Source organism: Camelus bactrianus, chromosome 2 (assembly GCF_048773025.1).
Source record: "Camelus bactrianus isolate YW-2024 breed Bactrian camel chromosome 2, ASM4877302v1, whole genome shotgun sequence".
Lineage (NCBI taxonomy): Eukaryota > Metazoa > Chordata > Mammalia > Artiodactyla > Camelidae > Camelus > Camelus bactrianus.
In genome coordinates, this window is record NC_133540.1 from 32,636,679 (window position 1) to 32,660,966 (window position 24,288).

Here is a 24,288-nt window from a genome sequence, read left to right on the forward strand (position 1 = left end):
TCTCTAACATCAGGAGAGATGGATGTCTCTGCAGTCGCTAAAGGCACTGCAATGAGAAGCACATCTGTTGTTACCTAAAACACTCAGAAACAGAGACTACCTAGGTGTTTCTGTTGTGACAAAGCCTGCAGCAACGTCTGGACACATTTCTAGAAAGTCACCCACACCGAGAGAATGATCAGCTGCCTCAAAACATACAGCATTGTCCTCTTTTCATAACTGTCCCCAACAGAATTTGGGGAACCAACATCCATCTTCATCAATTGTAACTAGAGCAAAGAATAATACCCTCTGTCCTCCAGGGTCTTCTAAAAAGCTCAGCTGAGAAGAATACTTCCTGCCAAGGAGAAGCATGGCTTTCTGATTTATGCTGGAGAATGGAGACACGTGGGTTGCAGAGGACACAAAACATGGTGAGGGCAGTCACAGCTTCCGACTGAGTCCAGAGCCAAGGTGAATGTTACTCTAATCATACTGGGTGGGGGAGGTAGTGAATAATTAATAGAGGCATTTGCTAGACTATGGGTCCATTCTAACTTTGTATCTAAACGACACCTTGTTCTCTTTTTAATTTTTATGTATTTGTTCAGTGCCTGGCAAAGGAAAGGACTCCTAATTATACATAGATGAACACAGGGCCACAGATTGCATACTCAGTTGGTCCCAGAAATAAGATCCTCTGAGAATCACAGCTTAAATAAATTTTAAAATATGAAGGTAAGTGAATTTCCTTGATGTGAACTCTACAAGGATCAGAATCTGAACACTTTTGGAAACTTTTTCTCCCATTTCGCAATCACACCATTAATTAATCAACATTTCTTCATCATTTCATGATTATATGCCTGAAAGTAATGATTTCTTCCAAAGCTGACCTTTTGCATCCATTCCTATTCAGTGGCAACAAAGATCTCAGAACCTTCACTGAAACTTAACTTTTCACTTTCTTAGCTAGACAGAGAACACACGAGTTCTGCCTTCAGCACATAGGTTACTCCCTAAATACACATGAAGGAAAACTAGAGTCTTATGGGACCCAACTCCCCGACCCCAAATACCTTAAGAAGATATTTTGAGAATATTTTATTGTCAGCAAAATTTAATAGTACACTGATAAAAATTCAAAAATCAAGAGAGAAAGAGATTCTGGAGGAAACCTATTATAGAGAAAATTGGTTGCTCTTTCAAAATAGAAAGGCAGGTGACTTTTGTATTCTTAAGATGTATGTATGTATTTTAAAGAATAATATTTTATTAGTCTCCACTCGCTGGAGCCGAGGAAGCCTTGGCTGTGCATGGCCTCATTCCATCTTTGAAGTTCCTTTATTCCTAAACCACTGGCAACTTTCTGTTGCCCCCAGAGCATTCGCCTAACTTAGAGATATTATTGACAAAGTACAAGGCTGTGAATTTCACACAAACCCTGCACAGAGTGTCATGGTAGGAAGAGTGAAACTTTTGTCTGGGAACAACTGCTGAACAAAACTCAGGCAGGGATTATTTTCCTCCTTTGGCCATTTGCAAGACGAATGCCAGTACTACAGCTGAATATTTGCATCTGACAGGGATTTGCAAGGATCGTTATAATGGTGGCAATGATGAGGTAGGTCCCCATAGCTCACCCACCCTCAGTCTGAGAGGGCCATGGCAAGTCAGACCTTGTGCCACAGAATAAAAAGGACATCCACTGTAAGACACACCAGAAGCAAGGTTTCTGTAGAGAAGGTGTGTGAGGAAGGGATGAGCCTGGCCTCTCAGCAGGGGAAACTGAGCCTCTAAGATGGCGCCTTTAGCCTCCCATGTGGATAACAAGCACCAAGGGAAGAGCTGCTTGAAGAAAGTTGTTGTCCTTGGTGTCTTCCCAGAGTTTCCCTGCTGAGCTGCTCCTCATTCTGGTCTCATGCCCTGACAACACTGGAATTCTTACCGGTGTGTTCCTCCCAAGTGTCCGCATGGCACTGAGCCTTGGCTGTGGGTTCCAACGTCTACCCTCTAAGTATCCTCTAAGATAATTCCTGTGCTTTTGGTCTCTTCCCCGGTTTTTCAGTGAAATGTCATCATGGCAGAGACCTTATAAATTCATTTCTGATCAGGTGATAATAGCAGGTCCAATATGCGATTTTGCTCATGTGCATTTTAATAAGGTGGAGTTCTTTAATAGCTTAAAGGAATAAATCTCATGAAATGTTGGCATCAGTGCCAGGTATGAGGAGAGAGTGCAGGTTTCTCTAGGTGCAATGGCTTTCCCAGATGGAGAGGTGCCCACTTGCCCAAAGGAGCAGAGCAGCCTAACTGACTAGCCTTCCTGTTGTATGGGGTTAAGAGTAGATTACATTTGACTCTGTTCATCTCATTCACATCAAGGAATAAAATAGGACCTGTTTGCAACAACAACAGAAAAAGATGGGGTGAGGGAAGAAGGACGTAAGAGTGATGTGGGATAAAATTTATTTCACTTGTATGCTCGAAATATTTATAAGCCCAAATATTTAAGCCTCTTATTCCATCCCTGAAAAATGAAGGGCCCTCACCATCACCACCTACCTCAGACAGTTCGCATAGTGGCAGCTGCCGTGAAGGTGAGAGCAGCAAAGACAATGGAGATGAACACACCTGATTACTTCCAAGGAAATCGATCCAATGAAACCACAGAGATGATGTGTTATTTTCTATCAATGCCATTAGCATTTTATGCCCACACTTTAGATCGTAGTTATGCTCCACCCGTGGATCTGGATTTGGAGGGACAAGCGGTCTTCCAGAAAGTATGTGTCTCCTTAGCTCACGTCCTGTCCTGGCTCGCAAACTTGCCCTTTACCTACTCTTCCAACACGTCTCAGTCCAAGCCAGAAGGTGATTCCAAGTCTGGAAAAACTGATGGTTTACTCAATATGTGTTTGTATTGAAGGTGGACCAAGAAGTGAGGGCAAATGCGATCAGGTTTATTACCCTGGGTGAAGTGTAGTCATTCTTTTCTAAAAGCTTCTTTACTTGTTTAAAAACATAAATATGAAAATGTGTTTTCTGCAGATAAATTACAAATAAAAGAGAAAAAACTCAAATTTTGCCTGTTATTTTACCACTCCAAGCAAAACAGCACGAGGACGGAACTCTCTGGGCCACGGCCATCATCGCCGTCCCTTTCGTTCTCTTACTGAGTATAATGCTCACTGTTATATAATCTTTTTTTCCTCACTTAATTACACTTAGTGAAGATCTTTACATGTCAGTGAATAGAAAATCATTTGAGTAACACGTAATCCTCAGCCACAATTTAGTTAATCCTTGCATTATTAAGCAACCATGTATTTTAAATTCTTTGCTACAGTAACAACATATATTTAAATATGTGTGTGTGTGGTGATTTTGTGAATGCTTATCTGTTTCCTTAGATAAATCTCCCAGTGGAGAGTCACTATATATTTGCAATGATTTTCACATTTTAAAGGATATTTTGCTATAGTTATTACCCCATTTCTCTCCAGGAAAGCCAATTTATACTCCTTTCAAAATAAATGAGAGTGCCCAAAGACAGCTGTTTTCAAAAATAATCTGACTTACTTGTAAATGTCTGTTTATTTTTCTGCCTTCACTTGTGGAATAGAAGTTTCTAGAAGGCAGGGAAAATGCCTCGATTCTATTAGGTCCCTAGCACCTGACACATGCCTAACCCTGAGTGTTTCTAGTATTTGTAATTTTGTGTATTTGGGTTTAAAGAGAAACCAACTTGTATATGCTTCAGGCTCCAACACAACTTGGAATTCGGCTGCTATTTGCTAAAACTTATTATTTGTCAGGTACTGTTGTATGCATTTAATGAATATGAATGAATTGAATCCTCACACAGACCCTGTGAAGTTACCACGGTTGTCGCCTCCAATCTGTAAATGAGTTGACTGAGGCCGAGAAAGGTGATCTTCCCAAGGTCATACGGTTATGGATCTGGGATTTGAACCTAGGCAGAGTCCATGATCTCCAACTACTTTAATTTCTTTTAAATTGCACAAATACCAATGTAATCAGGGGCCAAATAACTAAGCTCTTTTCTGCTGTCTATTGTTTCATAACAAATCACCCCAAAACCTAGTTATTTAAATAGCAATCATTTTATTATATACCACAGTCTCTGTGGGTGAGAATTTGGGGCAGATCAGGGTGTTTCTGGATCAGGGTCTCTCTCAAGGTTGCAGTCAGATGGTGGCTGGAACAGTGGGCTTATTATGCAGCTGGGCATTAGCGAGGTGTCTCCCTTTCTATGCGTGTGGTCACGGGGCCATGCTAGAATGGCATCTCTGCATGGGTTACTTGTGCTTCCTCACAGCATGGCAGCTTCAGTAACAAGACAACTTACAGTGTGGTTAAAGACGGTTTGAGTGAGTGTTCCAGCAAACAAAGCCAAAGACTTTAATGAACCAGCCTCGGAAGTCACATGGAGTCTCTTCTGCTGTATTCTGTTGGTCCAAAGAGTCACAAAGCACCTCCACTTTTAAGGCAGACTCCTCCCCTCAACAGGAGGAGTGTCAAAGATACTCCTAAGTATCATCTTATACATACATCATATTTCTCTTTGAGAAATACAATCTGCCACGTAACTAGAAATGTCTTTGCCCATGAAACATGTTTACAACTCACGCTTCACAACTCATGCTTCTTATCGAGCTGATACGGTCTGTGCTGATTCATTCCTGTTTATCAGCAACCCCCTCTTCTGACTGACGAAAAGTACTTATAAAATGGCACATTGGCAGAGGATAGTTACAGAACGGAGGTAGAACTTAAGACTTTGCACCTCAGTGAACTGACTCGCCTTTATATAAATTGAGCCTGGGACCCTGGCCTCCTTGTCTAAGATTTTAAAGCTGTCTGCAGAATTTCAACTAAATGGGAAAGCAACTTTTTCTTCTTCTAAAAAACTGTTTGCAAAACTGTTTCTTATTATGTACCCGAATTAGATTCAATGTAGCGGACTTTACTGTGCTGGGGTTTCTATATAGGGTCACTGGTAGGGTCACAAGTTTTTGCCTCTGGCCACAGGCAATAAAGATCTGGGAGCAGAAGGGCAAAGGCAACTTGACCTCCTTCCCATGCAGTGATGCCCACTGCAGTGGCCTGTCCTCTCTCAGCTGTGGTTTCGTTTACCAAAGATGTCTTTAGGAAGACATCTGGAGGGCCACGAGGTTTCAATCCTATTTACTTTTTGGCTCTAGGGAAAAACGGTAAAGGTCCTTACAAGGGAAACCAGCTTGGAGTGGCTAAGTCAGCCCTTCATGGCCTTGGGGATACTGGGCTCCTCGTGTTTGTTTGACAAAGGCTGACATTGGTCTCAAACTCGTGGGGTCCGAGCACACGACGTTTCTGGCTAGGTTAGTGACTCCAGCAGATAAGTCACCACCGCCTGCCTGTGCTACATGGTCCCAGGTGTCCTGGACACATCCAAAGCCACTCTAGTGCCTGGCTATGTTCAGTGGTAGGAAGTGGCTCAGGTACTGGCCCGTTTTCTGTGAGCATCTGATGGTGACTTTGTAACTGAGCAGGACCCTGTGGGGCCTTCCCAGGACAGACCCCTCCCCCGTATCCTCTGCTGCAGCTCCTCTCTGAAGTACCCAGATAATAGTTCCTCATGCATATTTCCTGAGTTTTTCAGGTGCTAAAAACCACCACCAAATGTGAGAAATTAACGACTTGATCAGCATGAACATGTGGCACCCAGACCTTCTGGTGCCCAGGGTTGATAGTATTGACCGCCCCGTTACCTCCACATCAGCCAATCAGAGGACTGTGCACGAGCTGATCATGTACCTTGCAACCGTCTCCTTCACTTGGCCGTTAAGTAGGCTTTGATGAAACTCTTCGAGAAATTTGGGGTTTTTTTGGGCATGGACCATCCTGTCGTCCTTGCTCAGCCCTGCAATAAACCTTTCTCTGCTCCAGACTTCAAGGTTTTTGGTTTGTCTGGCCTCAATGTGTGTCGGGCACACCAACTTACATTCGGTAACAATTCCAGAAGGAACCAGCAACCAACATCTCCCACACAGAGTACAGGGTGCCTGCAGACAGCTAGGAAGGAAAGCATCCTAGCCCTAAGCCTAAGCCGAGAAATCCCCAAAAGACCTTTGCCATCTCCTTCAACAGAACGATCATAAAGGCAGGGATTCTCTTAAATGCTCATTGGATCTGATGCTGAATGAAGATTTGGTTTCATTTTGAATTGCGATTTCCCGTGGCCCAGGCTCTCCTTAGGTAATTTTCCGGGTGATGTAGTCCAAACTGACCTTTTGTTCTTGAGGGCACCTGCCATCAGCTTTGACACACAGCTATTGGTTGTTAAGTTGTTAACTTTTGTAACATGGTCTAGATTTTTTAAGGGAGGGGGTAAGTGGAGAAAGGATGAAATTTCCCCTTGAGAATTTTGTTGATAAGTTACATGGCTTCACCCCGCTAGATAGCTGAGTGCCCCAAGTTCCTTCTCTGACAACATTGCCGAAGCGATTCTTTGCCACTAGAAACTCCAGAGCCTGTTCCCTGGCTTAGTTTTATGTCTAGGTACCTGCAATCGTTGACTGATCTCACCTAGACTTCCCCCTCCACTGAGAAAGCCACAGTGCAGGCCCCGCAGGCAAGGCGGCAGCTGGGATACACTGCGCAGAGCACAGCAAACAGGTACAGCGGGGTGTCTGGGCTCCAGCCACCTCCCTGGAAATTTTCCTCTTTTGCTTCTGGTAATTGGATAGTTTGTTACATATCCAAGCCTTTCCTGGGCTTGTTGAGTGTGGCTATTCTCATTTGAATTAATCCATAGAAAGCCACAAGTCATAGGGCCTAGACTTACTGAATTACAGATAAACTCCCTCCATAAAATCATTTCACAGCATCACGTACAATCTACAGCGTTGTGTCAAAAGCAAGAGAGGAAGCCTTGTGTCATTTCACTTCGTCTGTCAGTGGGATGAATATAGAGATATTTGTACTTTAGCCTTTTATGAATGAAAAAGGAGTTAATCCCATCCTATGAAAAGTTCTTGATTTGTCGGCTTTGAGAGGCTGAGTTCTCTGAGTCTTTCTGACTCCACAGAGTGAGCTGACCGTCCGGTGCAACTGTGTTACATTTTTCACTTACTGGGATGCCCTGAAGAAGCCCACCCTGGTCTTGATGGTCACTTCTGCAGAGATAAGTTACTGTCTCTGAAATCTCGGTTCCTCTTCACAAACTACCAAGTAAGAATGAACTTCAGAGATGATCCTATAAACTGAATTGAGAATCACTGGTTTGCCTCACAGACAGCAACCACTCCCTGAAGCCAGCAGGGTTTAAGGGTTTAATTTAGGTCTCTGGTTGTAAGACTTTTCAAAAAATCCAACTATCTCTGCCTGGAAGGGGTTAATTTGAAATCTAAAGACTCACAGAGGCAATAGATTATGGAAAGAGCTGTAGATTCCTCAATCATATTTCTCTTTTTTTGTGTGGTTACATAGCAATGGACTTCCACCTTCCAGCAATATGACTCCTTAAAGTCACCTTTTTCTCTCTCTTTTTTTCATTAAAGTATAGTTGGTTTACAAAGTTGTGTGAGTTTCTGGTGTACAGCACAGTGATTCTGTTTTATATATGTGTATACTTTCCCATGTTCTTTTTCACTGTGGCTATTACAAGATATTGAACGTGGTTCCCTGTGCTACACAGTAGGACCTTGTTGATCTATTCTGTACAGACTAGTTTGCATCTGCTAATCCCAAGTCTTAGTGTATCCCTCCCGACTCCTTTCCCCTAAACTCACCTTCTCTATCCCTGTGTAGGAGACAGGCTGTCAGGCAAATTCTACTAGCAGGTGATGATTTGGCAATAGTGTTTAAAAATGTTAAGGAAAATCTCAAATCCAACACAACGACTACTTCATTTGTGAATTATAGGTGATTGCTGGGTGAAGTATTTTTTTTTGTCACTTTCTAGAGTGGACAGCAAGAAAATGAAGGGCTAAAATCATTGAGAATGTCTCATGATTTACTCTAAGAGCAAGTGTGAAACGCGTGCATTAATAAACCTTACTCCAGCTGTATTTCCTATCTGAGCTATGCCAGCCCGCTTTATAAGCCTGAATTTTTAAAACTTAAAAAAAGGGGAGCTATCTTTTCCAAATGTGCTTCTACAATACTCAGTAAAGAAAATGTATATTTATTTTCTAAAGTAATGTCATTACCGGAAGCCTTGCCTCTTTCCCTTTGACAGGAAAACAGAATGCTTATCTTCATATTTTCATAATGAAAACTCCCCAAGCTCAGGCCACTCTGGCAGATTTACAACCTTTGAGCAGGAGAGCTGACAGGCATTTTAATATGAAAGGAGATATGATGTCTTTCATGTACAGTGATGTCACTTCTAATGAGGGAGAAGCTGCCTTCTGCAGTGCCATCCCGCCGTTATAGGGCTGACCTGGCTGCGGTAGAGAACTTCTAACCTAGAGAAAGGTCACAAGTAAGACAGGAGGAAGGGACTCTTCCCGATTGAGGGGCAGGGGCGCCTGGCGAGGTCGTGGGCACAAGCCTGCTGTGAGTGTGCGTTAGCTGCAGGAGGAAGCTGAAGGCAGGAACTGTCTAGACAGAGCTGACCTTGAGAAAGGAAAAGGTAAGGCTTGATACTGAAAGGGTAATGAAAATCCTCTGGGGAGTGTTAAAATGAAAGCTGGGTTGCCTGTTGACCACCTTTTCTCTCCCTTCTCGCCTACCCTGAAGTCCCGAAACTTGAAAGTGATATTGACAGCCACGCTGTTATTCACAGGGTGCTTGATTATTGTGCCTGGAGAAACGACAGTGAGAGAATGCCAGAAACTTGCAGTCTTTTATTTGCAAATGAGGTCTTCAAGGTTTAGCATTTTGTATAGAAAATATTGCTTCTGGTTTTGAAAAGAGCTTTCCATTCTCAGAGACTGGTATTCAGCTGTCCTTGCCCTAAGCCCTCTGATTAATACTGCTACTCACTCCTGACGGAGCAGGAGGGATTTTTAGCAAATCATCTGATAACTGCTATGTTGCCAAATCCAGTGGACCTGGGGAAGGTGGGAAGGGGCCTCCTGCAAGCCAGGTCCTGTGAAATTCCAAAAGCACCCTCTACTGCAGCAGAGAACCAGGTCGGTGCGTTGATCTCAAGGAAAATCCTGATATTCCAAAACTGGGGACGCTTTCACTATTTAAATAAACTTTTATTCATTAAGCAAAATATCTGGAAGTACAAGGGTTAACTGAAGAACTTAGAAGGTTTTGCCAGCTCAGAGGATAGCCGAGCGTTTAAAATTTGCCAGTGCAATTAAATGTACTTCTCTTTAATTAAACGTAGGCACATCCAGCCATCTACACACTCAAAATTAAGTATCAAAGATTTATTGTGTAAAAGAGCCAAACAGTAAAGACAAGGGTCAGAACTGACCAATATCACAAAAGACTATAATTTTAAAAAATATGTTATTATCTAATTAATTTTACTGCAGTGAAACAGTGGTTATGAGCTTGGGCAGGCTGTCCTGGGCTGTATTCTGTCTCTGCCACTTACAAGTTATAGGATTTGGAAAAGTTACCTAATTTCTTTATGACTCAGTTTCATTATATGTGAAGTGGGAAGTATCATTTTACCTACCTCACAGTTTCTGTAAGAATTAATTGAACTCATCAATAAAAATCACTGACCACCATGTCTAAAGCATAGCTAAGCCCTCAGTGAATGCTAGCCCCTTTCACTGCCAGTATCAGTATTAAAACAATTAAATTAAATTTAAATGAAATATTAATTTAATCTTAATCAGTTAATTTTATTTATTGGGTAATTAAATAATTAAAATAAAATTATTTAAATGTTGGGTGATTAAATAAATTATTAAAACATATTAGTCGTGTATCTTGCATTAAAATCTTATTTGTGGGCTTCAGAATATATAAAATGACATTATATATATAGTTTGTAATGGAAATTTTTTCCTTCGTGATTGGCTCAAAGGATCATTCTTCCAGCTCTAAAAGGCTACGTGTGGCCACAGGTCCATGGGCCAGTGAGCTCTGAATGACGAATCAGATGTAAAAATGTGGACCCATTCAAACATTAATGGCGACCACTACCCCAAATGCCTGCTCCTCTAACCCAGTGACTCTCAAACTCTGATGTGCACAAGAAAATCAGGGGGCATATTAATGCAGATATTCTGGTTTGGTAAATCTGGCCTACAGAAGGCAACCAACCCTGAACTTCTCAAAGATGCTCGTACCCACTCCCTCCCAATCCACCCCCCCACCCCCGTCATTCCCACCATTTCCACCCCCGGCATTCCTTATTGCCTCGGAAAAGGAGGCCTTCTGGGAAATGTAGTCAGGTGGTAGGTCTTAAAACGTGAAGCCATTCTCATACGCCCACCTCCTTAAGACTTCTGACTCTCTTATCTAAACTAAGGTCGAAGAAGTTCCAATATATCCACATCATCTCCTTTAGGCCGTCACGGTGACTAGACCTGAAGGAGCCGTTGCAGTAGTGTGTAAGGACCAGCTCCACGTGTCCTGGCCAGAACACTGAATCCTGAATCACAGGTAGGTGTCCGTGCTGTCCATTCTCTAGCCTCTGTCTGCCTCCTCTGCCTGTCAGGTAATCTCCAGATCCTCACCCACGGTGTTCGCACAGTTCCAGCCAGCACATTTCATCAGGTCAGACCTTTCCTTCGGCAAGTAGGCTCTGTCTTCCCATCAGGGCTTGTACTCCCTTAGTATTTGCCTGGGGAGGGCGGCAAGGGAAGGTCAGGGTGGGTCTTGAGGCAAACTTGAGAACAAGCCTGATTTGGGGAGGCTCTTGCTTCTGGTAACATCATCGCACTCTCCCCAGGCAAGGGCGGCGGGGGAGGTCTTCACCCTTGACAAGGAGAAACAAACTGTTTCTGCCAGCCAGGGAGATTCCGGCGTGTCTACTCCAGCGTCTTCATCCTAGGTTTCAGTTTCCCACTCTTTCCCTATCAAGGCCCTGACCATGACCTAGGAGACCTGTTGAGTCTGCACAGTCAGTTTTCTTCACAGCCCTGCCACCCTGCACTGATTTTCAGTACCGATGCCTTCCAGGTGCAGGAGATGCCAGCCTCATTTAAAGCCATTCCGTAGGTCCTCTGGCTTTGAGAGCGTGACTTAAATCAGTAATAGCTACCTTAGCCTATCATTTTTTTTAATTCAAGCTTTAATACAGTAAGATCAGAGTGTCTGGCAGGGTGGTTTTGCCTTAGGCATTTTTGTTTGTTTTTTATACATTTTTATTTTTTATTGAAGTCCCGTTGATTTACAATGATCATCTTCTTTTATCAAAACCTCAAATGTCTCAAAAGCAGCCCCTCACCCCTCGTTATGTTGCCCCTCACTGATCAAACATGGTAGCTCCCTGATGTTCCAAAGTTTTGCCGTCCACCCAATCTCCATCCCAGTCAACCACAAATAAAAGAGTTAGAAATTGTGAAGTCACTTCTCAGGGCTATTACCATCCCCACTTACCTGATTGTTTTCAGACAGTCAAATACAAAATCAGTCCCAAAATCTCATTCTGAGGGTCTTCTTTCTAGGACACTTCTTCTGTTGACTTTCTCAGTAAACAAAGCCTGAGGCAAAGGCTGTGTGTGAACGCTTTATTTACTGGTCGTGTAATGCGAGGACAGCCAGAGTCAAGAAAAAAGGGAAGAAAGGCAGGGAAGGAGGGACAGCAAATAGAAGGTGGCCCATGACTGAGCTGGCCACAGCTTCGCAGGGAAGCACAGGCAGTCGCTTGATCATATGAGGCATATCTGTGCTACAGCTTCTGAGAACAATCCATTGAGGGGAAGTGCTCCAGTTTTCCATTGCTGTATAACAAGCTACCCAAGAACCTGACAGCTGAAACGAATCATTTTATTCTGCCCTGGTTTTGTGAGGCATCTGGGAAAGATGGGACTGAGTGGTTCACCTCTGATCCATGTAGCATCAGTTTGGGTGGCTGAGACAGACCACCCGCTATCAAGATGGCTTCTCCACTCACGTGGTCTGGAATAGCTGGTAATTGACGCTGACTCCCGGCTGGGAGCTCAGCAGAGGCCACTGACACGTGGATTCCCTAAGGGGCTTGGGCTTCTCTCAGCACCGTGGCTCAGTATCCCGAGAGAGCATCTTCAGGAAAAGCACTCCGGGAGAACCAGGCAGAAGTTGCAAGACTTGTTACAACATTTGCCTCGGAAGTCCAAGAAGGTCGCTTCCACTACATTCTACTATTCAAGCAAGTCCCGAAGGCCAGTGTAGATGCAAAAGGAGGGGAAATTAAATTCTATTTCTCAGTGGAAAGAATAATGAAGAATAGGCAGCCGTCTTAACCGCAGTCCACAGGCAGGGAAAGAGGGACAGCAAATATAAGCTGGTACTTGACGGAGCTGGCTGGTTAACACAAGAAAACACAACCGGTTATTTGAACATTTCAGTCTCTAGATGTGATGTTTGGAAAAAACCAGTTCAGAGTAATCTGCTGGGGAGAAGAAAGAAGACTGCATCTGCTAGTTCCTCACTGCTGTGTTGTCTGTTGTCTTTCTCTGTCAAAGTTTGCCACATGAGCTGGCAACCCCACATCCCTGCGTTGTGTCACTTTGTCCCCCTTCCTCCAAGGTGGTTGCTGGGGAAGTCATATCCCACAATCCACCGCATGGTCCTCCATCTGAGTCCAGAAGTAGGTGGGAGGATCCAGAACCTCCAGGCCTTGATGGTAAAGTTTGGGTAGCCCTTGCAGTGGGAGGCAGGCTGGGCCATTCTTCAGCCAGCCCTTAACCTAGAGGAGCCAAGAAACTGGTGCTGGTTAACTTGTGTGACAGTGGAGCTGAGCAGGCCTCTCCACTGACAGCAGGGGAGGTTGAGTGAATCTGGGAAGATGCATTAATTTGGTCCGACGCACACATCTAAGCATTGTCATTCAATCCAGCTTTCATAAGTCATAAGGCAGATGTTTTTCTACCCATCTAGTCTCTCGTGGTTGATTTAGAGCCATCTGTGCCTCTTTCAATTGGTTCTAAACTTGGGAGGAGTAGTGGATATTTTCTGTCGCCTCTCCCATGTTCGCCCACCTGTCTGAGCTCTGGAAGGCTGCCTTTAGACACTATATCGAGAGGTTCCCCAGTTTTCTAGCTTTCAGATGATTTAGCCAATAGAATGCACCAAGAGATCAGAGGATAAGATAGGAGTAAGTTTGAGGGGGATGGCAGGGTATAGCTCAAGCTGTAGAGTGCATGCTTAGGAAGCATGAGGTCCTGGGTTCAATCACCGGTACCTCCTCCAACAACAAGTAAACAAACAAATAAAAAAGTAATTAAATAAACCTAGTTACCTCCCCCTGCCAAAAAAAAAAAAAAAAGATAAGAGTAAGTTTGCCACTGTTGGCTGTGTCCTCTTGACAAAGAGCACAGCTCCTGTCAAACAATCTTCTCCAAACATCTCTCACATGGTTCCAAAACCACCTCCTCCTTTGCCCTACCTGGTCCAGGAGCTCACTTCTGCTGCTGACCCTGGGATACCCACCACTCCGTGTAGGTTTCCTTTAACACATTTGTGAAGTGTCCTTTTTAAAACTCTCTAATTACAGGTTTGAACATGCCTTCTGTTCCTATTGGGACCCTAAAGAATATAGGTGGGGACAGGAATGTAATTAATTATCACCCCTAGGTCCACAAAAGTAAGCCCTGGTAATTGTTAGTAGATTACTAGTAAATACTCTTTAGTCAAATACAAAAATAAAAGTTTTACTGTTGGCTCACTGTGCTCCTATAAGTAGAAAATAAAGGACTTCAGTTTTTAATTGTCTGAGGCTCATCGGGGAGCCCCCAGGGCCCCACCAGACAATTACTGGGATGGAGTGAAATGCCAAGGCATTCCCAGAGGAAATACATGAAGCTCTCATTTCCTACCATCTGCCGGGGAAGAATTAGAAGGAAAGAGGTAATGAAAACAGCTAATTTACTCTTTTTGGGAAATCAGGCAAGTCCCAATGTTGATTTTATTAAGGCAAAAGGAACATTACTACGTGGCAAATATCCAGGAGTACTTTTATCTGGACATAATTCAAATGATTATAACGTTAGAGCTGTGCCATTCCATCGGTGGCTACTAGTGACGTGTGGCTATTTAAATTTGAATTCATTAAAATTCAGTAAAATTTACAATTCAGCTCCTTGGTCACACTAGCCACATGTGGCTAGGGGCTGCGGTCTTGACAGCACAGACACAGGAATTTCCCATCATCACCGAACGTTCGATCGGATAGCATTGTCCTTAAGAACTAACACCACATTTCTCTATGTTGCGTGTTTTAAATTACCATGTTTATTGAACGTTGGGGGCACTAAATTATCAGACGCCGGAGAACTATATTTAGTGTGAGTGTGTTATGTGGAGGAGTAAAAAGAGTTCTGTGCTGTGATCCTCCAGAGGAGAAAAGACTTCAACTTATTTCAGAAATTTTTAAAGTATATATTTTGACTTTTGTTAAATTTATTAAACCAAGTAGTGAAATAAGACAGTCACCCTAATTGAATTAAATGTGGACTTTTTTTCCCTCAGATATTAGAATCAGCATTATAGCAACTTAATTTGTTTTAAAATTAATTCTTAGGATGAAGATAAAATCTTAAGAGCCATGTGTAATATACTCAGAATTACTTTAGTTTCAGCATATTGAAAGAGAAAGTGTTTTAAATAAAAACATGAAAATAAAGACATACACTCATCTCCTCCAAGTAAGGTAAAGAAAAACTAACATTTTAGGTACATAAACTTGAAATCTCTTTAAAAAAATCATGAAGCATTCCAGCCATAATAAGACCACTTATAAAAAAAAAAAAGAGAGGTGAGGTAAATCCATGCAGAAATGATAAAATATCTAGGATATCAGATTGGATTGCATATATAAATAAGTCCAAATACATAGTAAATGTAGCTTAGATAAGAGGTCTTTAAATTGTTATTATGCATCTCAGTATGCAGACTTCATCTAATTTGAGATAAAGCCAGTTTGCAACTCTTACTTTAAAATTCCCAGACTGAGAAGCTAGGGTTTTCTTCGAAGGGTTGTCATCATCATTTGGTTGTGCTACCTCCTCCTGGAAAACATGTTGAACGCCAGACCACACGGATGGGCACTGAAAGCACACTGTTGACTATTTTCAATTGACATGCTGTTTCTTTCTGGAAGGAAAACAAAACTGAGGGATGAGGAAAAGAGGCAAATCGAGGTCATCTTGGACATAAGTAGACTAAGACTGGTCAGTCTAGAAAGCTGCCAAGATTTTTCAAGAATTTTTTTAAAACCACACTTTTTTTCTTACTACAAAAATAATTCATATTCATCATAGACATGTTAGAAAGCACAATTAAACAGATAGAAGTATATGAAAAAGACCGATTTACTTTCCCTCGAGATAAACTCTATTAATAGTCTGGGATGTATTCCCCCAGAATTTTTGTTTCCTTGTGTAGAGAAGTATACTAGTTTTGCCACTTGAGGGTGTAAAGGTGAAACTTTTAATTTGAAACCTGCTCTTTTTCATATTGCACCATCTTGTATCATTAGAAGCTTTTACAATGTCATTTTTTAAAAAAGCAGCCAGAAATTTTTGATCTGTGGGGAAGTTCACTGTAGTTATGGTGTTAAATATTGCATTTTCCCAAACCAGTCAACAACCTGATTCAGACTATTTGACCTAGTGATTCCCTAAACAGTTGCCTCTCAGTTTTCCATGGTCAGAAACAAAGGATCAAAAAACAAACAAACAAAAAGTTAGACATCAATAATGCTCCTTAACTTTTCTACTTCCCAAACATCGCTTGAATACTGTCGAGGCCTTTTCAAATCCAACAGAGTCACATCTCCAGGAAGGTAGAGGAGTTTTCTTTAAATCACTCAGGAGGATCTAGGAAAATGTTAGCCCTTCATCTTAAATGAAGCATGCAACTCCATCCAAGACGAGAGTTGTGACATAGCCCGGAGTCAGCAAGGAGCCACTCACGGATGCTGACCGTGAAAGTAACATCATCATTTTCTGTTTTAAGACCATCCTTCTGGGAAGCAGCAGAAGCAGTGAGGGGGTTATTGTTACAGAAAAAGGGAAGATGGCGGGTGGAGCTGAGGCTGGAGCAGCTTGGGTGGAGCAGGGGGTGCACATTAGATAGTCTGAGAAGGTAGATGTAACAGATCTAAGTAAATAAACTGGCAAATGAGGAACACTCAGGGGACAAAAAAAGTCTGCCTGGTCTTGCAGGTTTTGTTTTGTTTTGTTGTTTTTCGTTTTTGACGACCGAGGTACCAACTATGGGAAAAGATAAGAATTACAGGAGAAAAGGGACATAAGAGGAGACACTTTGAGTCAGGCAAAATAACGTCAGTTTTGGTCATGTTAACTTTGAATGTCATGGGATGTCTAAGTGTAATATACAGTAAGCAGCTGGAAACACCGCTCTGAACATGAGGGACGGGGCTGGGCTCGTAATGCAGATTCTGAGCCGTGTTTCCCTGTTACTGCAGGACCTCACAGGGCCTTTAGTTTAGTGAGATGTACTGCAAATCTCCACAAACAAGAGGTTTATAGCTGGCATTTCTCAACCTTATTTGAACATGGAACATAACGTCCCTTGGAGCATCATTTTGGAGACACTGGCGTGTTGGTGTCACTGAGGCCTGGATATGGATAAGATTCCCAAAGAAATAATGTTGAATGGGAAGAGAAGAGTGCTGAAGATGAAACTTGAGAGACTCTAGACCTGTCATATCCAAAACATTTAAGGAGAACGAACAGTGCCTTATTCTGATTCCTTATTTTAATTTTCTATCCCAGTGAAAACTATGCTGCCTCAGAACAAATAAAACCATGTCTTAAGTTTCACCATTTACTTGAGTAGATTATGTGCTTTCCACAGTTCTAGGTCCATTTATACATTTACAGAATTTCTTTTAACTCTTAAAAACTGTACCCCAAACTTAGATGGATCCTGGAGAATATCAACATTTAAAAGAGATCCAGTAGAAGAGGCTAGAAAGAGATAGGCAGTTAGATAAGTGGGGGCCCCAGGGAGATAAAGTGGAGGAGAGGGAGGATGGTCCAGATGACATTTTTGCCTGCCTTCAGCATAAGGGGCTTTACTTCCTTTAAATGAGTGCCGGCAAGAAACCGGTTGGGACTGGACGGCTGTGATTGCAACAAGGACCTAACCAGACAAGACCCAATGCTCATTGTAATATAGTTAGCATTGCGGTTTAGGTCCTCCCCCCTCGCACCGTGGGCTTCTCTGTGTGCATCATGGGTAAGGACATGCACAAAAGGGGACAGGAATGATTAAGCACTCTGGGGCAAAAGCTGTCAATCAATCAAGAGGCCACCCCTAAGCGAGGGTATAAGACAGAAGGACCAAGAAATACCAGGCTACTGTCCTCTCTTGGATTAGCTCTTGAACGTGTACTTTCGCTTAAAAACAAACAAACAAAAAACTTCCGCGACACAACACTTTTGTCTCCTATCTGAATTCTTGTCTTTCGGGCAAGACAAGACCTGAGGCCTTCCCCTTTTGGGGGAACAGAGACTTTGGGGGAAGAACCCCAACGGTTAGGAGAACGATCTTGCTTAGAGACTGTTGATGGTCAATTTGATGTCGTCTTGGTGAGGCTGTGGTGCCCAGTTGTTTGGTCAAACACTGGTCTAGATGTTGCCATGAAGGCATTCTGTAGATGTGATTAACCTTTCTAATCAGTTGACTTGAAGTAAAGGAGATCGATCACGCTGGATAATACAGAAAGATAATACTTTCGTCAGCTGAAGGTCTTAAGAGCAAAGATTAAGTTTTCCTGACGAAGAAGGAATTCTGCCTCAAGACTAACAGGGAGCTCCTGCCTGAGTTTCCAGCCTGCTGGCCTGTCCTGCAAATTTCAGATTTTCCAGCCCATACAATCCTGTGAGCCAATTTTTAAAAATAAATCTCACCCTCCCTCTCTCCCTGAAACCTACACGAAAGCGGAGGGAGGAGGATATTTCATAGAGGTCATGGCCAGCGCTATCCAACCGCCAGACGCCCTAGAGGCCAAGATAAGGAGCAAAAGAAATGCTATCAAACCAAATGGACATTTAAACTCTAGAGTATTAAATTTTTTTTGAAGTATTTCAAGACATTATTATCACCTCCACACCTTGATCACTGTCACCCCTTGTTCTTAAGATTGCAAATTGAACCGTTGTCCTCTCGGGTCTGAGTTCCTGACAGAATTTGTCCTTCTCTGTAACCCTGATGGTTCCTCCTGGGGCCAAAGGATGTAAAAGTGAATTAACTTTGCCTCAATCTTCTCTTTCATCACCTGTAACTTATGAGACATAAAGCATCACTATTTCCTTCTTCTTTTCAGATCTGCCCTGTTTTTTGTTTTTTTTCTCTCTTTTGCTCCCATTGGCATTACTGCAACCTGACCCTCCCTTCAGCCCTCATGTGGGGAGCTTTGAGGCTCAGCAGAACTTGAGGGTTGGTGGCAGTGTGGGTGTACCCCGGGGGCCTGAGGAGCCTGCTGGGGAAGATGTGTGGCCCAGGGACAACCCCTCAGGTTCAGAGGGAGGGAGTTGCAAGGATGTTTGGTGTCATTCTCTCCCTCCATCCCACTCCAACATCACCCTGGTGCCGGAGTCCTCGGGAGAGAGAAAAGACTCAAAGGACCTTTGTCACAACCTTTCTGGGGCTCTGGAAATCCAAAGCAAACCTCAGCTTTGGGAAAATGTAGCCAAATAATGTAGAAGGTGCTGTGAAGGAGGCCAGTAACTTTATTACAGAACAGGGAAGCTTGGCTTTTGTAGATTTCAAGCGGCAGGGAACTGACACATTTGAACAACCAGCTCTCTGGAAAAGAAATAAATAAAAGCCCAAATGTGTAGAACTTGCTTATGTTCACGGTGTGAACATTCCCAGCATGGCCCATTTCTGGCTACTAAAGTGACATCATTAAACACGGAGCTGGGAGAAGATAGACAGACTTTGGCCCCCCTCACATAATCTTTTCGCTATACTGATTCAATAGAGGCGAGGAAACATTACGAACATACATCATAGTAAAATAATTAGGACGTGATGAGTTCTGGGTATTTATTGCTTTTGTTTGTAATATGTTTAATTGCAAGTTTATATAATTTAGATTTTAATAATGCCTGTGTTGAACAACCCCAGGCCAAATTCCTGAATCTGTCACCACCAGCTGCTGTCAGCCTGTCTGCGCGGCTCCAACCCAACTGCTGACTGACTCAGGGCCCCAGAGCACAGCCCACTTGGGGCATCTGGGGCCCAGAGCACCAGCAGCACCCAGAGTGGAGGCTCAGACAGCTCTTGATGCACAAGGTTTGCAATGGGGAATATTTACCGAGTTTAACCTGAAACACTCCTGAGCCCAGTCAGCTGCCACAAGTCCCCACTTTTCATTCATCTCTGTGAATGTGTGCTTTGTTATTTCTGCCCTATGACAGACCCACAACACTGGGGCAAGCTCTAGGAAATCTTCCTGCATTTCATTAGCAATTCCTCCTTTTGGCCAATCTTTCTTTTATTTGACTGCCTTTACCTACCAAAAAATGCCTAGCAACCTTTGCTCCTGTCTCCTAAATTCCTTTGGCTATAGTTTATCTCATTTTTATACCTTGCTGTCTTATTTTTCTGAAGTGAGGTTTTTATTATTTTTTTCTTATTAAGAAAAAGCAATCATGCATTTATTTCAGGGAAAAATGAGAAAATATAGTTAAATAAAAAATGCATAAAGCAAACCTCCCCACTAAAAGAGAGAACATTCTTAATATTATTACCTGTGTTTTCCTGTATCCAGATGACTCCAGGGCCACGTCCCTGAACTTGTCTCACTTTTGAAAAGTTTCATTCCACCTTGAGGACCGTTCCTACATGGGGAGGGTGTTTATGTCTTTTTGGGGGGCAGGGGGTAAGAGCAAAGTTTCACAGATCCTCTTCATTCATACATTATGTAAACTAAAGAGAGGTTATCTTCCTCCTCCCACTCCAATAGTCCGCCTGTTTCTTCCATTCCTTTAGCATCTTCATTCATTTGGGGCCTTCCTCCATGCGCCAAGGGGCGAGCTTCTTGGGAAAGGCCCACTCTATGGTACTTTGACAATAGTGTTTCTCTCTTCTCTAACACCCCCAGAGCCACGTTTTCTAGGCCCCAACGCCAGCACACAGAGGGCTTTGCTGTCTGTCTGTGATCATGCCTTTCTGACTGTCAGGGCAGTTCTGAGCTTCGGGGAGGAAGGATGGCTCCTCACTGTGCCCTTCCATGCTTGGTAACACCCATATTTCTATTTTCTGCTTGGACAAGAGAATTTTTCCCTTTAAAAGGAGGATCCTGGATCCATAGTATCCAATAACGCGGATTTCCTTTCTAAGAAGAGAAAGAACAGAGAGAGAAAGGTACACGGTGATTAAAGAGTTCCGTGGCGACAGCTCCCTGGAGAGAAACACAGGTCTTGCTTTGGCAGCGCTGTCCTCCAGGAAGGAGCTTCGTGGACAAGCTGTGTCGCTTGCTTCAGTCCCTGTCTGAGCCAGGATGGGATTGGCACGTTGCCGTGTTGAAATTGGCTCCACACCTTGTTGAAGTGGGCAGCCCGCCATGCTAATTGATGGGTATGAGTGCAGACATGCTGAAGAACCAGTATGCACGTCAGATTGGAGTGGGAGAAGGATTTCAGGCCAGAAATATCAAATATTGTGCAGAGATCCTGTGCCAGGGAGAGAGGGAAGATGGTATCCATGTGACTGCTGCAGCCCCGAGTTGGATTTATTTTTAAATGCCCCATATAGCTGAAAAGACAAGGAAGGTGTGGGTCTGAGGAGGAGCAGGAAGGGGCAAGGTTATTGACTTTCAAAAGATATAGCTATTATCTGCCAGTTGGGGTGCAAGATGGTTTTTTATCCAAAAAGCTGTGTCTTGATTAGAGTAACTTTCAAGCTGTGTACTTTGGGAAGATACATAGAAATCAGAGCCACTACATGGTTTCCAGGTTAATCACACTGGGGACTGCTCAGGGTGGATGCTGATAACTGCTCCCTCCTCTTCCTGCTTGTCCTTGATGCCCCAGCCACCCCAGGGAATCAACCCTTTCTGCAGCAAGTACGTCCAGCGGGCCCACAGCATAGGTAGCCATCAACCCTATCCTCTTGTCAATTACATATCGGTCCTCCCCATTGGCGGACAGCTCAGTAACACCCCACTTTAAGTGTGGAAAAGAGAAACTTGACAACATTAGGATAAGAAAGACTTTGTGAAGGGTTCTGAATGGATGTTAGCATAGACTACCCTTGCTTCCCTCTACTGCTGGCAATAGACAGCAGTCTATTTGCCTTCTAATTGCCTAGTGATAAACAGCCTAGGAGAAAATTAAGGGAGATTCAGGTGAAAATTAACACTTAGTAACAGAGATAGTGGGTCATCAGATGCAGGACTTAGTAAGTGACAACTACACGGAGAACTGGTAGAGATGAAGTTTGTACCTCAATGTAGCTGTATGTCTCAGGATAACATATAAAGTCAAATATAAAGCTTTGATGAAACTTCAAGAAAGCACCTTTCTGAAGACTTTAAAAGCATACCCTTTACAGTAAACTACACATATTTCAAATGTACAATTTGATGAATTTTGATAGAATAAAACCAATGAAACCAATGAAAGCACTACCACAATCAGGATAGCTAACATTTCCATCACTCCCCAAGAGGTGCAATTTTCGAATTCCCAATTTACCCCTTCTGTAAATTACTGTACAGGAACCATACCACAATAAAGGTGTTAAAAATTGCATCTCATGATTTTATCCTTTTATCAATGTTGAAAATATCTTTGCAGGTTTAAAATTACTTTTTTTCCATGCACTGTTTATATTTTTAGGCCCTTTTTTTCCTACTGGGTGTTGAACTTGGTCTTATTTTTTTTGTGAGTCCTCATTACATATTAAGTTAAAGACATTGGCCTGTGATTAAACACGCACACACAAAAATAAAAACACATCCTTTGAATTGTTGCAACATTATTTGAATTGAATGCCAACGAGCCAGAAAGTAGGCCCGTCAGTTCAGTCCCCATCAGCTTTTGGACTGATTTCATTTTATTAACAGTTGAATTTTTGCACAGAGTAGGAATTGAAGAAGCCACTGCTCTGAGCCTGATTTTACATCATCTCTTCCTTCCTGATTGTAAAAGTGTTTCATGTTCTTTTAACACTGAAACCATAAAGTTAATATAAAAAATTACACCAGTGGTCAAACAAATGTAGTCGTGTTCAACTCACTTTTAGTTTCTCCTACTTTTTTTTTTTGTATAGCATCTTTAAAAAGTCAACTTAAAAAAAAAAAACAGCTAAAATCAGGATAGGGTGATGAGAATGAGGCCAAAAGCTTCTTTATCTCAGCTAAATTAAAATTACTAAAAATAAGTTTATTTTGATTTTACCAGAAGATCCTGATTATTCACTTGAAACCAATGGAAATCATTGAATTTGGGAAAAAACAAACAAAAGAAAACCTTTTGGATTATACTCAAAGATGGTACTGAAAGAACAGGAAGAAGTCAGTGGATTGGACTGCATGTATTGAAAGGTAAGCAAAATCATTTGAATTTAATGATTCTAATGTCGTCTAATGATGGATGTGGTCTAAGCTTCTTGCATAGAAAATGTATCCATAATTCCCAACAGTGCTCATTAGAATGACATATATGTGTGCATATTTCCTCATCTGGATTCAAATCACATGGACATTTGATCAGTCCAATCAGCTTTCTTGACTGTCTTAGAGAATGTGTTCATACAAACAGCACAGTTCACAAGGAGCTTTGAAAAGTTCCAGCTCAGTGGGAATGACAGGGAATTTTTCAAGCCTTTTCTCTTCGTGGCTAATTAAACATCGGGGAGTTGGGGGGTGGGGGGCCGGGTCATTTTCCTCCTGAGGTATCTCCATGTAATTTGTTAATTTATCTTGCCTGATAACCTTGAAAATTCTAATTCCGCGATTACCTCTGACATTCCAAATGCTCAGATTGGTGTACTGGCTGGCTTTTCCTTTTATGACTTCTCCTTCTGAAACAGGAGTGGCGCGTGATTGATTACTCAATCAGGTTTGAGTGTTTTCCTTCACAATCCTGAGATACTCAGCAGCCAATTCTGCGCAGAGTAAGAAACGATTTCTTGTCCCCTAAATTCTCCACGGTGATGAACTCAGTGGTCAGTGGTCACGTACAGTGTTTTTCAGACACACCCTGTTGGATTCACCAGTGTCTGTTCTCTGCAGTTTCATCCATGAATTTCCTGAACCTGACCTGACCTGACCTAGTAGCAGCCTGGGCCACCAGCTCATGGGGTCTGTGATTACCTTGTAACTACATACGGTCTGGAATTCTGGGAGTGAATTGTTGGTACCTGAGACCCACTGAGTGGGTTCCTCTTTGTGTGTGTTTCCTAGGGCTGCCTTATCAAAGTGCCAATACATAGGTAGCTTAGAACAACATACATTTACTATCTCACAGTCCTGCAGGTTAGAAGCCCAAGATAAAGGTATTGGCAGGGCCATCCTCTCCGTGAAACCTGAAGGCAAGGATGCTTCCTTGCCTCTCCCAGCTCAGGTAACCCCAGGCATCCCTTGGCTTGCGACAACATGTCTCCAGTTTTTACGTGGAGTTCCCCTTATGTCTCATCATGTAGTCTGTGCATATTTGTGTTTGTATCCAAATTTTCCCCTTTCATAAAGACACCAGTCATACTGGATTAGAGCTCACCCTAATGACCTCACCTTAACTTACTACATCTGCAAAGACCTTATCACTAAATAAGGTCACTTTCTGAGGTACTGGGCATTAACCTGCCAATACATCTTTTTGACACAATTCAACCCATAACTCTCCCTCTCGACCCTCCACCGTGCCGGCCCAGTTCCTCTGTTTTCATTCTACAAATATGTTTAATGGGGTAGCTACTATGGGCCACACACTGGTGAGGTACCAGATGCAGAGCAGTGAAGAAGACCAGTGAGGTCCTGCCCTCATCAAACTTGCATCGGAACACAAGGCAGACAATAAACAAAATGCAGTATGGGGTAGAATCTATGGATAAAGTGAACAGGGTGAAATTAACACAACACTGTAAATCAACTATACTCCAATTAAATAAGTAAATAAATAAACAGGGTCACTGATTGGGAATAACAAAGACAGGTGAAGATACTGCTTTAGAAAAGAAGTGAATGAAGGGCAGGAGTGGCCC